At 45.0% G+C, this 14,045-nt stretch overlaps 1 protein-coding gene across 4 annotated transcripts in view; it reads left to right on the forward strand.

Moving 5' to 3' along the window:
- The window catches only part of LOC26535701 (homeotic protein ultrabithorax), a 77,658-nt gene that overhangs the window by 61,955 nt on the left and 1,658 nt on the right, over positions 1–14,045 (forward strand). The gene's annotated exons all lie outside the window — the stretch shown is intronic.

Here is a 14,045-nt window from a genome sequence, read left to right on the forward strand (position 1 = left end):
CGGCTTCGTACTCGTACTCGGCGTTGACTCGCTCAAAATGCAAACGGACAAAAAATATCAGGCGGCCCGCTGGCGCTGAAGCGAGTCGGTGCTAGTCCTAGTCCTTGTGGTACACTCAGAAAAGTTGGGCCATGTAATAAGCTGTAAAAAGATTTATTTAATTAAAGGAATTCCCCAACGCATTATTATTGTTTAAGGATACTGAGCATGTTTCCCATTTTCATGTTATTAAATTAAATTATAAATTAAAAAGTCACTTTACCTTATATCTATCTACGTTGAACGCATATCTACAAGTTTATATTTATTTGAAATATTTAATTCCACACAATCGAAGCAAGCACTTTCTCGCAGTGCACAGCACACATATTCCTGGGCCGGCCGACTAAGATATATGGCTATAGGTAGTTGGAGCGCAAATGCGAATAGAATGTGGCGGCATCAAAGTTCAGCACACTTACTCACCCGGCGACGATGGCCGGGAATGGGGGATTTTGGGGGTGCTGAAGGACTTTAGTTTGCTGCAGTTTTATGCGCCGAGTTAGCAGGCGGGCGGAGGGGAGGGGGCTGGACGGCGGGGTCTGGCCGGGTCATAACTCTCGTATTATTATGCATTCATATCGCCATTTTAATCACACTCACACACGCATCGGAGGATGGGAAAGCTGTGAGCGATATGGGATTACGGGGATTGCCTTTCGATTGACCAGTGGAGCCACATGAGCGACAACATGACAATGGAAGAGGACAAAAGTCCTTGCTACATAACGAAAAAAAACACAAAAGTTTAAAAGCAAGCATATAACACATTTAATACCTATAAAAGAAACCAAATCAATTATTTTGGCTTTAATTAACTACCGTCGATTGAACCGCATTTGCGCGCAAAGTCAATTTTCCCCGGTTACAATAATGTCAATCAGTTTTCCACGCCATTTCCACCAACGGCATATGTCGCAGTGTGTTGCAAAATCTATATAATTTGTAGCTAAACAAATTCCAACTGTGTACATTGTGGAAGTAACACTTTGAGGCCCCCCAATGATTTATTGCCCAATTTTACTGCCATGTTTTCTTAATTTCGCATTCGACATTTCCCTTGCACCTCCGTTCGGTGACGGCCATGCGCACAGCACCACCACCCCCATCCAACCGCCCAACCGCCCATGCACCCCCGCCCTCTGAACCCTCGAACACCACCCTTAGAGGGGGCGGCGTGTACCGTTAGATGGTGGATTGTAACTCAACGAAATAAAATAAAACACGCACCAAAGCACATTCATCCCTCGAGAAATATCGCTTATTTGGTCGGTAATAATTCTTGGCCTGTGTGCCAGGCCCGAAAAACCCACCCACAGGCCCTCTGCCTTTCGGGTAAAACAAAAGGCAGCATCTTTAGCTGCTGCTCTCTTCTTCCTTTTGCCACGTGCGTGAGATGGGGGCGGTGGCAAGAGGCGGGAGGCGTGGCAGGACGCCCTGAAGGAAAGGAGAAAGTTTTGTGGCAGCAACTTGAGCAAGACGCATGGCCCAGGGAAATTCTGGAAGGAAACTCTGGCCAAAAAAGGTGAAGTCGCCGTAGGAAAATTTCGGGACAGGGAAAGGGGATGGAAAGGCGAGGTCTTTGGCGGGGAGAGGTGAGTGGTGGGAGGTGGGAGGTGGGAGAAAGAGAGCAAATTTTTCTCTCGTAGACACTTTTTACGAAATATTTCATCGAAATGTGTCCCTGGTGTAACATTTAATATTAAAGGTGGGCGGATGCGGTGGCCAGACGGGCGGAATAACTCGGAGAGGCGGACTCCTTATAAATTAGCCTTATTCTCCAAGACATTTTGTTGCGAATAAAGCAGGCAGGAGAAAGTTTACAAAATGAACCACCGAACCGGGGGACAAGTGCAGGATAAAGTGGCAAAAGAAAAATTCCTGGGAACGAATAAAACCAATGGTCTGAATAGAAAAGAAAAGAAAGGAAAATAAAATAAAAGAAAAGTAAATGAAGCGGACCAGCAGACGCGGCAGAGACCGCTAAAAACTTAAACCAATAAATCACAAGTTAATTACAGGCGCGTATTAACTCAAGGCAGTGCAACCGCAGTGCCACCACCCACAAGAGCGCCCACTCATCCGCCAACCCCCGCCCTTGAAGTCCGGGAAATCTCCCTCCACAGAGAGCTACAAATTCCATAATTATATTTTATGCGATTTATTTGTTCCTCGTTGTCATGTCTGTTTGCCCAAAGATAATGCCAAGCTGCCACTGGCTTCTTCTCTCCTCGTTTATCGGCCACCGACTTTCCCCCTCCAATCCAATTGGCGTCATGTGTTGGACCACTTTAATTGCCGAACTTTTCTTGGGGGGGAGCGGGAACTCCCAATGCGGGCTCTTCAGAATCCAAACCTAAACCCTCCTCTCCACGATTGATGCTCTGCAAATAATATTGCGCCCCTCGCAACGGCAAACAAATCATATTAATTGTGATTATTAATTATGATTGCTCATTTTATTGGCTACCCATCTGCAACTGAGTAGGGTGCTCTTTCCACTCTTCTCAAATAACTTTAATCCTTGTATTTATAAGACTTTAAAAATATACTTATTCATTGTAGCAATATATTAACATGAATTATTGTATACAGTTTTTTTAACTGCTATATGAATACTAATTTCACTCATTTTAAGAACTGCTCAGGATAACAGAGGATTATAAAATATTCACCAGCAATCCAGCGCAATTTTCTCTGGTTGTTAAATGAATATGGAAACAATTTCCACCCCGACTTTAGCGCAATCACCCCCCCAATTATAAATGTATATATTTAATTTGATGGTCTATTTACCATATTCATGATGTCACTTCTATGGCATCACTCCCATAACTTGAAAACTTTTCGTAAGTTTTTTTTCGGAAAAGTTTCGCTTTTGCCCAATGCCTCTGGGCAAGCATTGGCAGCTGCTCAAGACGAATCGGGGCGGAATTTTCACTTTGTAAGCTAAAGTTTTCATTGCCCTCTCAAGATTGCGTGTGGAAATGTTTCTTTTTTCTGTCTTCTCCGTTTCGTTTCGTTTCGATTCGATTCGCCTGTGCTATGTTTACTGTTTTTATTTACCTTGGTAGGTTTTTGCAAACTCATTTACATATTTACAGCCCACACCATCCATCTAAGGCCCTAGCCATTTATTCATTAATTCCAAGTCCTGCGACATAAATTAGTTAACTTGGACTCGCAGTTCGCAATTGGCGGGTGTTTCGCCCAAGAATTTTAATGTGGATTCCCGCGGGGAACTGGCATTTTATTTTCCTATTTTTTGGTAAGAAGAGGGGTAGCATAAGCTGCGGTTTCTTTTGCCAGTTGTGCCGAAGTGCATGTTTTCCTGGGGAAAAGCAAAAGGAAAAGCACTGGCAGAGGAAAGCGTACAACAATTGAAACTCCAACGAGGGCGTCGGTGCCAAGTCAAGTAGAAAAATACTCGTACAATGCAATAATACAACAAAAAACAGACAGCAAAAACACTGAAACGCAAACCAACCCATCTGAAAAACGAAGAAAGAAGTATTGAAGTTGAAATGCTCTTGCATTTCATTAGATTCTCCAATAATTCCAGTGTAAAATGTTATCATCCTTAAATGTCAATAAATTAATATTACAGAGCTGGTCAATAAAAATATGTTAAAAGTACATATATATAGCTTTAAAATAGTTCTTAGATTATATATCCTTTTTGTTGTGCCATTAATATATGATTCTGAATTCTGACAAACATCAAACCAATCTCAATACGCCCTTTGTAAGGGTATATAAAGGCAACATTGTAAAATGAAACAACGGGCGTGAGCATGGAAAAGCGAACGGCATGGGTTGGTTGGGCAAAGTTTTCCTTTGCCACGTTTTTTGCCGCTCTCCGTTTTGTTTGGGCCTGCAACAATCTTGAACATTTTGGCGCTGTCTTTTGCCGGCCCAACTGGAGAATGGGACTCGGATTTGGAATGGGAATGGGGTGCTGGAGCTGGAGCTGGAGCTGGAAACTGGGGACTGGAACTGAGACTGGGGACTGGGGACTGAGCAGTGGGAATGGAGAATGTGGGCCGCAGGCGGAAACACCCAATACAAGTCACAGCTGGATTTATGTCATGCCTTTAATTGGCTGCTGTGCCGATGTCGAACTCTGGAGCGCGGAGTACCGGCCCAGTCTTTATCCTCATTGCCATTCTCGGTTTGCAGTATCAGTTGGAGTACCAGTCCTGGTCTTGTCCTGCTCTTCCGAAAGCAACAATTCTGCCTCCATCCATTAGCTGGAAAATCGAGTTTTTTTTTCAGGTCTTTTTGCTCTTCCTCGCGCTTGGGCTAAAAAACACAAGTGGCAATATTTCTGCTGCTCGAGTCTCGGGCTTGGCGATCTGGCGGGATTCCGGGGCAGCAATTAAAACGAAATTTTTCTACCCGCCGCCATCTTCGGGATTTTGCGATGGCAATTAAAAACGAATTTTGCGCGGCTTCATTAGGCGATTTCGAATGGCGGCTGGTGAATTTTGAAAGCGGTGGCTGCCTGCCAGCTTAAATATTCATATGATCCAGGCTTTCGGCTCTAAGGCGGAATGAGATATGATGTGCCAATGTACAGATGCAGATACGGATACAGATACAGTTACGGATGGAGTAGCAGATATACATTTAGATACAGATACTGAAACTGATACTGAGTGCCCATCAAGTGGCAGCTGTTGCGGGGGCCATTCGGCGCATTCAAATTAAATTCAATAAATTTTTCACCCATATTTTTTATCCGCATTTTTTGCCGCCTCGCACTTGCAGAAGTCAAACGACCATCGAACGAAATATCAACACTTGGCCTGGTCCACGTCCTGTTCCTGGTCCATCTGGAGGAGATGGAAGGGGGTTTCGGGGGCGTGGCAAAGTGGGAAAGTGGCAAAGGGTTAGGGCGGCTCTTGAGGCCCAGAAGCCGTCTGCGCCGCACTTGGAATTTATGCGCTCCGGCGACAACATATGGTCACGTAAATTCATGCGACAATATACGATATGATGTCACACACACATGACTCGGTGCTTTATTTTTTATGCAAAACGTTGTTGGGACTTTTTCTCTGTTTTGGTTTTGCTCTGCTTATTTTTAATATGTGAGAAGAGACTTGAAGCGCCCGGGAAAATGTCGCCGTTCGGGTGGGATGGGGTATAAATCCAGGGGCAGGCGCATTGGGGTGTGGGGGCCAGGGGGACAGGGGTCTGATTTACGACAGACAGCCGGTCGCCATTCGCTTAAGTTAATAAGCGTGCCTGGCGGAAGGAGCTCCATTCATTCTGAAAGGAAAGCTTATCTGGCAGTTATTATCGGCGACGAAATGGAGGGATAGTCAGGGGAAATGGGTTTTTTGAAATACCAATTTAATACAAATACTGCTTGAACAAAACATAAACAATCAATCTATTTTTCATAAACATATGCCAGTTTCCTGGAGAGTGCATTATTCACCTCACCACCTCGACTGCTCTGTACAAACTGCAAGAAATGTCACAATATTTTCCCCAAATTCGGACCCTCAGCACACCTCTCATTCCTAAGCAGGCTATTGGCCAAAAGTTATGGTCCGCCCTGCAGCGTTTGGCAGAGTGTGAAATTGGCAAAGGGCGAAATGAAAAACTTTTGGCCGGCTAGGGGATGGGTGGGGAAAGTTTGCAGTTGTGGCCAGCCAGTCAGCCATCCAGCAGCCTGCCAAGTTCATAATTTCCCAAGAAGATTTCGCAAAATATTAGTTAAACAAAACATAAACCAAAACCCTGCAGACGTTTGTGCATACAAACGTGGGCTAAATCACCTAAAAGCATGCAACATAATTCACCCGGTGCCAGCTCCTTGAAACCCAGCACTCTCCCACACACACACACACACACACGCAATAGAAGGGGAATCCCAAGAAGCGACGAAGCTCAACGTTTCCGTTTCCTCAAGCAGCACTCCAAACAGCCTCCCACACACCGCCCACTTTTAATGGCCCTGAGTTCAGTTTTCGGCAGTTTGGGGATCGTCTTTTGCATGTGCAAGCCAAGAGCATCGGGTGGGCAGTGGAGCAAAGGACTGGGACAGGGACAGGGACAGGGACTTTCCTCCAAGGAGCACGCATGCGAGGAGGACAGAACAGGACGGGTGACTGGGACGGAAACAACAAGCCGGGTTGACATTAGCGGGCACGGCGCACAACGAAACCCAATTAGAACGGAGATATACGACACCAGAGCGAGGCGACGAAACAACACGGAAAATGGAGACCCTCGATGCCAGCGGAACCATCTTCCATTTTCAGAGGCGTAGTGATGTGCATCATGTTAGATTGTATCTATTTAATATACTCTATTAATAGTCTTCATAACAGTATTGCTTTTAAAAGGGAAAAAGGAATCCAATTTTAGTTTTTGAGAATCAGAACTGCTGTTGCTTAACATAAGCATAACTACTTTTCAAGGAAACTTGGGTTTTATAAACATTTTTAATACTCCCCGGAATTTTTTTGCTCCACGCCCATGGCCATCTTCGCATCTCCTTGCTGAACCTGGGCCCTTTCAACAATGAAGCGTGTAATTACAAGCGTAAACGCTGTGTGGGTGGTGGACCAAAAATCACACGACAGGAGACATTTTTTGAAAAGGGTTGCGCTGACTTATGGCGGTGGTGGTGAAAGTGGAAGTGCTGGCTCTCCGGCTTTCGGTTTCTCCGGTGGGGCAAGGTGGCACGGTGGCACGGTGGCACACACGTACGTATGCGTCGCAGCGCATAATTACTTTACAAGTTCATTATAAACCATCATAAATCCATGAAGGAGCATAGAGCCAGGCGACGACTTACAATGGAAATGAAAATTCTCAACCTTAGCACTTTCTTTCTTTGCGCCTCCCCATTTTCACTCGATCCCCCCACTTTTCCTCAACCCCGCTCCCGGTTGAGCCGTAAATTCTTTGTCTGAGGGATGGGCAAAACAATGGCGAGTAATTCACTTGCGAAAATGTTATTGATTACGAAACAGGACGGCAACAACTGCGGCACCCGGCATCGACCAACTGCATCCCCAGTGCGGCGTACAATGGGATGAAATGCTAATTACGGGGTGAAAATAACCAGGTATTTCAATACCACCCTACAGTTTTGAAACGACATCTTATATGAAACTAGATTCCAATAAAATCAACGCAACTCTAAAATCTACAAGAGAACTAAACAGTTTTTATCAATTTTTAACTGTACTACTATATTTACTTAACCCACTGTATTCACTAGCCCTCTGCACCTTTGGTTGTTTTTGTTGATTTTGCGCAAAAGCAATTTGAGCATAAATCTTCCCAACGACAAACTCGCCGCCTCACACACACACACACAACAGAGTGCAACACTCGCAATGGACGCGGCAGGAATCGAAATCGGAATCGGAATAGGAATAGGTGGGGGGTAGGGATTCAGGACTACAGGATATGGAATGTTGGATGTGGGCAACTGCAACTTTGAAATTAACTGTTAGTTTCACACGTTCTAGCAGCGAGGACTCGAAAAACAACAATACGGGGGGCAAAAAGAAAGAAATTGTTGCTCTTAACTTTCACTTTTTTCTGTCAGACGGTGGAAAAGAAAGAAAAAGCAGCCGGGGAGCAGCTGGTGTGACCCCAAAAGACCGAACTCAAAACCCGAATTCGACACCACGCCGAATGGCACCACCATGTTCATCTCCGTCTCCCTCTCCCTCCCCCAATGCAGCCATCTCTCTTGCACAGTTTTTGGACCATAAGTTTGTCGTTTAGTTGGGGGCAAATAAAAATAAAAACTTCAAGTGCCAATTATGTGTGAAATTCCGACACTTTTCGCTTGTTTACTTTTATGCGCCCTTAATGAAGTTTCTCCTGCTCCACCTGACCTTTCTCTCCTTTCACACACACACATATGTGCAGGTTAGTGTGCGTGAGTGGGTGGGTGGGCGTGATTTTGCGTGTAATGCGAATCGGAAAGGTGTTGGGCGAATCCGGAATCTGCGCTAATTAATTTGCTGACGAAATTTGACTAGACAAAGACGAACCTAATGGTGTCCTTAATGAACACACTCTTGTTATGAGGGTACATATGATAGTAAGTTTAAAAGTATATTGTACCATTCAATTCATTATAGAGTATTTCTACATACCATTTGTAAACAATTTATGTACCATTTACATTATAAAACTCTGCAATAATTTTATCTTTTTATAAGCAGAGCCCTTTCCTAAATAAAAAATTGTACTTTTTGTACCCCACCAACAAGACATATATTATGGGGCATAAAACACACCCCTAACTGATTTCGAGAAAATGCAATTAAAAACGCATTCGAGGCGATTTCTCAACCGATATCGAAGATGAAAGGGCCGCCCCAAAGCAGAGTCGCAAACGAGAGGGCGTGTCGGATCAGAATGGCGCACTCTTGCGCAATTAAAAGATACTCAGATACATAAATGGCGCTGCAGCAGTCGTGCGATTTGTATCTTGAAGAACCTTCCGCCTGCCCCACAACCCCAAAAAACGAGGCATAAACAACCCGAGTCTTATCGGCGTGGCAGCCATTTTCCCTATTTGGGAGTCATTATTTAGATTTGACACTTGGCGCTGATTTTTATTGGCCCGTTTTTCGGGTGAGTAGCGGAAATGTTGCACATTTCCGTTCCAGAAGCAGCGCCATAACTCCCATCGATAATTATCGGCGACTCGAGGTGACGTCAGATGAGCCCCACTGAAGTGGCTCTATGCGAATTTTGTGAGTTGTGCGTTTTTAGTTTCCGTCTAATGAGCTCTGAAATCGGGAATGTATTGCCCGGCGTGTTCTCGATGCTCTCCGCAGATATGAAACAGCTTGACATCGTGCCACTTATTTATTTATTCGACGTCCAAGACTGTTGTTCGGCTGTCCGGCTGTCTAGCGATTTTGCCTGACTGAAACTGAATCGAAATCCCCCATTGAACAGCTTCATCTTCGTAGTCACGCTTTGCTCGCATCTTCCACAAATGCCTGTGCTTGTGCTTCGCATTTGAACTGTTAAAAATTCGGTCTGAGTATCCGTATCCGTATCTCTATCCCTCAATCCCCATCGATGCGTTCCGCCAGCTGTCGCTGCTTTGTATCTGCATCTGTAGATGTATCTGTATCTGTAAATGTGGCTGTATCCGTATCTGACTGTCTATGAAGATGAAACTGGAAATGGAAATAGAACTTGAAACGGAGCCAAAATAGAGTCGTTGATTATTTTAATGATGACGCCGAGGTTAAAGCACGATGGAAGGCGTTCCGCACTCACACACTTGGTTGGGCTATATAGCATACATATGTACAAACATAAGTATATATCTAGCAGGCCCTAGATGGTTCGGGTCTATGTAAATATGGAAATGGCGTGTCGCGTTCACATATATTTTTCCTCTTTTTCGGAGGGGCATCGGGCGAAAGGGGTGCCGCGGCGTTCACATCGCCCATTAATTGAGCTATTAAGATAAACCCACATCAAATTCCGCGTTCGGCTTCGACGCGCCATGGGTTTTGAGCTCCAGACGCCGAGCTTGGGGCACTGGGTCACTCAGCCATTTTTTGGTTTGATTCGGTGTGCCAATGATGATGGCATTATTATACAACTAACATGCTCATACTGAATAGAGACAATAAACAGTCAAATGTATTCATTCATACACAAATTGGCTTTTAATTGCCATGACATGCCGGCCCAAAAGTAACGCCTGTCCTAAACGTGAAAGGGAAAGCCCTAATTAGGGAGAATTGGAAAATTTCAGACCTTTCAGTAGTTTAGTAAATAAATTGAGAACGGTAGTGGATAGTGAAAGCTATCTTTTCTTTAGACATAATGTTATGTAGTTCAGCCGCTTTACTTAGTAACTTTTAAAGTATGAAGTGCACCAGCTTTCGTCACTAATCGGAGCACCCTTTTGGCCGGCGAATTCCCCCAAAACGAAGGCTGTGCCCGCTAAATTGCAAGCTCAACAGGCCCAGTCGTAACTCAAAACCGGGAAGATGCCACAAAACTGGCAGCGGTCGGGGATCGGAATATGGATTGCTGGTCAGTGGCCCTGAGTTGCCTGAATCGCCTGAGTCGCCTGAGTTGAGGCGACCTGCTACCTGTTGCAGCGGCAGCTACCGCGAGCAACTTGCAATGAATTATTTTAATGACGAGAGAGAAGCCCCTTTCGGCCGATCCTGGGCATGCGTAAGAAGATACGCCGCCATGCCCAGATCCCGTCCGAGCGGAACCAGTTTCCCAGTCCGTTCCACTTCTCAGATCATCAGGCGGCCATTGAGAGTTGCGCTTGCAAGCCAAAATTACCGAGATAAAGGGAGACACATGAAACAAAAATTGAAAAAAAAAAAACAAAAATAAAACCAAAACCAAAAACGGTGCGTGAGGCTTAAGCCCTTGCGTTAAGCGGATTTTATCGGCGATTCGCCAAAAATTTCACCAGAGGTGCCCTTTTCTCTTCGGCTACAATTACGGCACGGCCTCGCAATTTCGCAGGCTGTACGCGCCACAAATTCCGCGATCCGTATCGCAGCGATCCCAACTGCACTTGGCACATCATTTCTCTGCCAAAGCCAGGGGAAAATCTCAATTACCAGCTCCTAGTTGCAGATGCAGATTCAGTCTTGGCCCCGGCCTATCCTTACCCACCGAAAAGCAATTAAAAACTCTGATTGCCTTGTGAGTTTGGATTTGGGTTTTTTGGGAAAAATTGAAAATTCGGTTCCTGGCTGCGACAGCCATAAGATACTGGGCCAAGTTGGGGGTGCACACACCCTAAACGTGTATCTCAAAATTTGATAACCGCACCGGCAGCTGCACTTGCAAGTATCTGCAACCTGCAACCGGCAACCAGCAACTTGCTACTTTCTGCTTGCTGCTTGCAACTTGGATTGCGTTCGTGTTTGTGCTGGCAATTGCAGCTCAATTGCGCATTTGCCACCGCAAGCATCAATATGTGGCATAGGCATAGTCGTTCGACGGGGGCCATAATCACGTCTGAACACCGAGCGGTCCCAAGCAGCCACGCCCCCGTCCCCTTCCCCGTCCCCATCCCCTTTCCCTTCCCAAGAGCCTCGTACTCCCTGCGGCCAATTTAATTGACAGATTTAGTGGTGCTCGATTGGCAGTGCGGAAAATTAGTTTTCCGTCTCGCAGTCAACCTCAGCCGGAGCTGAGACGCATTTAATTGTTTTATAGACACTCGAATTCGAATCCGGGCGGAATCTATGTACTCAACCCCCCCATCCACCTTCCCATCTAACCACCTATGTATCTCCCTATATATCTGGCAGCTGTCTTTGGGTGTGTGTGTGTATGGGTTCGTACATCATATGAGCAAGGTGGAACACGCCCCTGACAAACACGCACGAAAATAGATTTAATTAAATTGCGAATAAAATGCGTGCCATAGAACGGAACGGAGTGGGTGGGTGGGGGCACACATGTGTGCCAAGCCATCCAATTAATCGATGGCCAATCGATGGCTCTTCCCGCCTTTTGGCAGTTTTTCCCTCCGAAAAGGGTTTCTTCCGCGTGTCCTGGGAAAAAGTAGAGGCAATTAATTTCCGGTTGGGCCTGAGACGTTATAAATGGCAGCAGTGAGTCCCATTTCTTCAACAATTCCCCGTAATCTAGTTATTGCATCGATGAGATACCAGGAATGTCGCCATCCGAGTTCCAGCTTATCAGACCCGAGGACAGCTCCCCAATTTCTGGTAAAATCTCATCTCAGATAGCACGTGACGATGACAAAAACAAAACATAAATTAGAAAGAGTAAGATAAGGCCGAAGAACAAAATCGAATTAAGTATAAGTAGTGAATGCGAATGTAGTAGTGTGGCATGTATGCGCATCTGTGTGTATAAATAGTTATAATAGAAGCATAGATCACACGATGTGCCGCATGCAACATGGAGTCGCCGTCACCTGGAGATTTATGGCCGCTGGCAACGCTCCGACTCCGGGGTGAGTCACTCCCCCTTGGGCAGAAAGAGACAGATATATGCGGGCAGAGAGAGACGGGCATAGATATCGCTCCGTTTCGGTTCAAAGTTCGCTGCAAATGGGAAACACGTAAACTGTCAAAACTTTAAATCCCTGAGGAATTTAAGTTAAAAAATATAACACGTACTGGGGACCCAGGCGCAGCTGTGCTGCCCCCAAAAAAGAAAAAAAAAGAAAAAAAGCAAAAAACACACGAAGACGGAGTCGACAAAACCTTGAAAATGTATCTTCAGGGCGGCCGAGGAAAAGCCATGGAACGGCCCCATGGAAAACCGACTGGAACCGAATAAATATTCCGAAAAAAGATTTCCTAGACTCACTCCCCCACTCCAGCAAGCTCCCTCGTTTCGCCCTCGTTTAAATTATCTACAAGAAATTTCGCGCCTTGCCATACAAAGTTTTATTGCGCCACCCCTCGCCCGCACATACCAGCATTTAAATTATGTACTTAGAAATACACAAAAATTTTCGAAAAGTCTACAAAAGAAAATGGCACAGCACAGCACAGCAGGACGCAGATGAAGAAGAAGCAAAAGCAAAAAAGCAAAGCGAGCCAGCAAAATGAATTTCGCACTTTTTCGCATAATAAATTCCGAAACTTGGCCACTACTGGAAAAATCTAAAACGGGTGAGGAAAACTCGGAGGGGTAGTCCCAAGAAAAAAAATCGCGGCAAAGCAAAGTTTCCTAAAAAGTTTATTTTTGCATATACATACATGTACGCAGGGCTTTCTTTTTTGTGGAGCGGGAAGTTGCGATAAAATAGTCGGTCGCCGAGTGACAAATTCCATTTAAAATTGCCGAGCAAAGCTCACGTACTCCTCAAGCAAAGTCGCCTACTTCCCCGGCAACTCCTAAATAAAATGAAACTTTTGCTAAACCTCAGCGTGATGTATTTTGCAGGCCAAGAAGCTGGCACGACTGCCGGGGATTTAAGTTAATCAGCAAACAGGTTTAGAGCCAAATAAATTTATTTACGAGTGTGCCTTTTACGCTGCTTGTTTGCCCGCGAATCGTGGGGAGTGCACTTGAGATTACTTGGGAATTCTGCGACGTCTCAGCTTCTTTGTTTAATTGAAATTCCTGCAGCACTTTAAACAAATAATCTGTGCGGATTAACCAAAATAGGGTGCTGTATTTTTGATACCATTGCGCTGAGACTTTCTGAAAGATATGGCCGACAAATTGCCATAAACTGACGCATCGCAAATCTTGTGACCTGTCGCTGACCAATTTTCTGGCACATTAAATGGGTCTTTATAATTCTCGCAAGGCAGTTTAAAAATAAAGCCACATTAAGAGAATTTATCAGCACACATAAGCGAGCCCATATACATACATAGATGATAATTTCTTTGTTTGCATCCTGGCCATTTTATTTCCATATCATTTTTATTGTCTATAAAATTTTTTCGCCATTTATTTCCCCCACGCACACAATTGCACTCGCTGCGTACGCTGCACATGTGCGTGTGTTGGTGTGTGTGTGTGTGTGCGAGTGAAAGATAAATGCGTTTTCACTTTATGACTTTCGTGTCGGCATAAATTTGTTAATACCTTTAGGCCAAATTTATAACATAATAAATGCTCATAATATTTAACTTAACATTGTGCTCGGCCCAGGAGAAAGACCTGGTCTCCAAAATGCCAAGTTAACCTGGTCGGATGGGTGGGTTGGTTGGTTGGCTGTTTGGTTGGTTGGTTGGCATGGATTGGGATGATGTGGTGTGGCATGGGCTGATTTCGATAATATCAGGCATTGTCTGGGCCTCTTCTTCGTTGGGAGATGGGAGATGAGCCAGAGACAGCTGCAGTGCATTTGCACACACACGAAATTGAGTTATTGCACTTGAAGGCAAATTAAACTTCATAAATATTTAAAATCAGAGATTAAACACGGCATTGTGCTGCCCTGTTGATGCGACTTTTGGCTCCCCCCGCTCCTCCCGCCCCATCTGTACTCTCAGGTTGCCAATTAAACGGGCATTATCTGG

Source organism: Drosophila yakuba, chromosome 3R, assembly GCF_016746365.2.
Source record: "Drosophila yakuba strain Tai18E2 chromosome 3R, Prin_Dyak_Tai18E2_2.1, whole genome shotgun sequence".
Taxonomy (NCBI): Eukaryota; Metazoa; Arthropoda; class Insecta; order Diptera; family Drosophilidae; genus Drosophila; species Drosophila yakuba.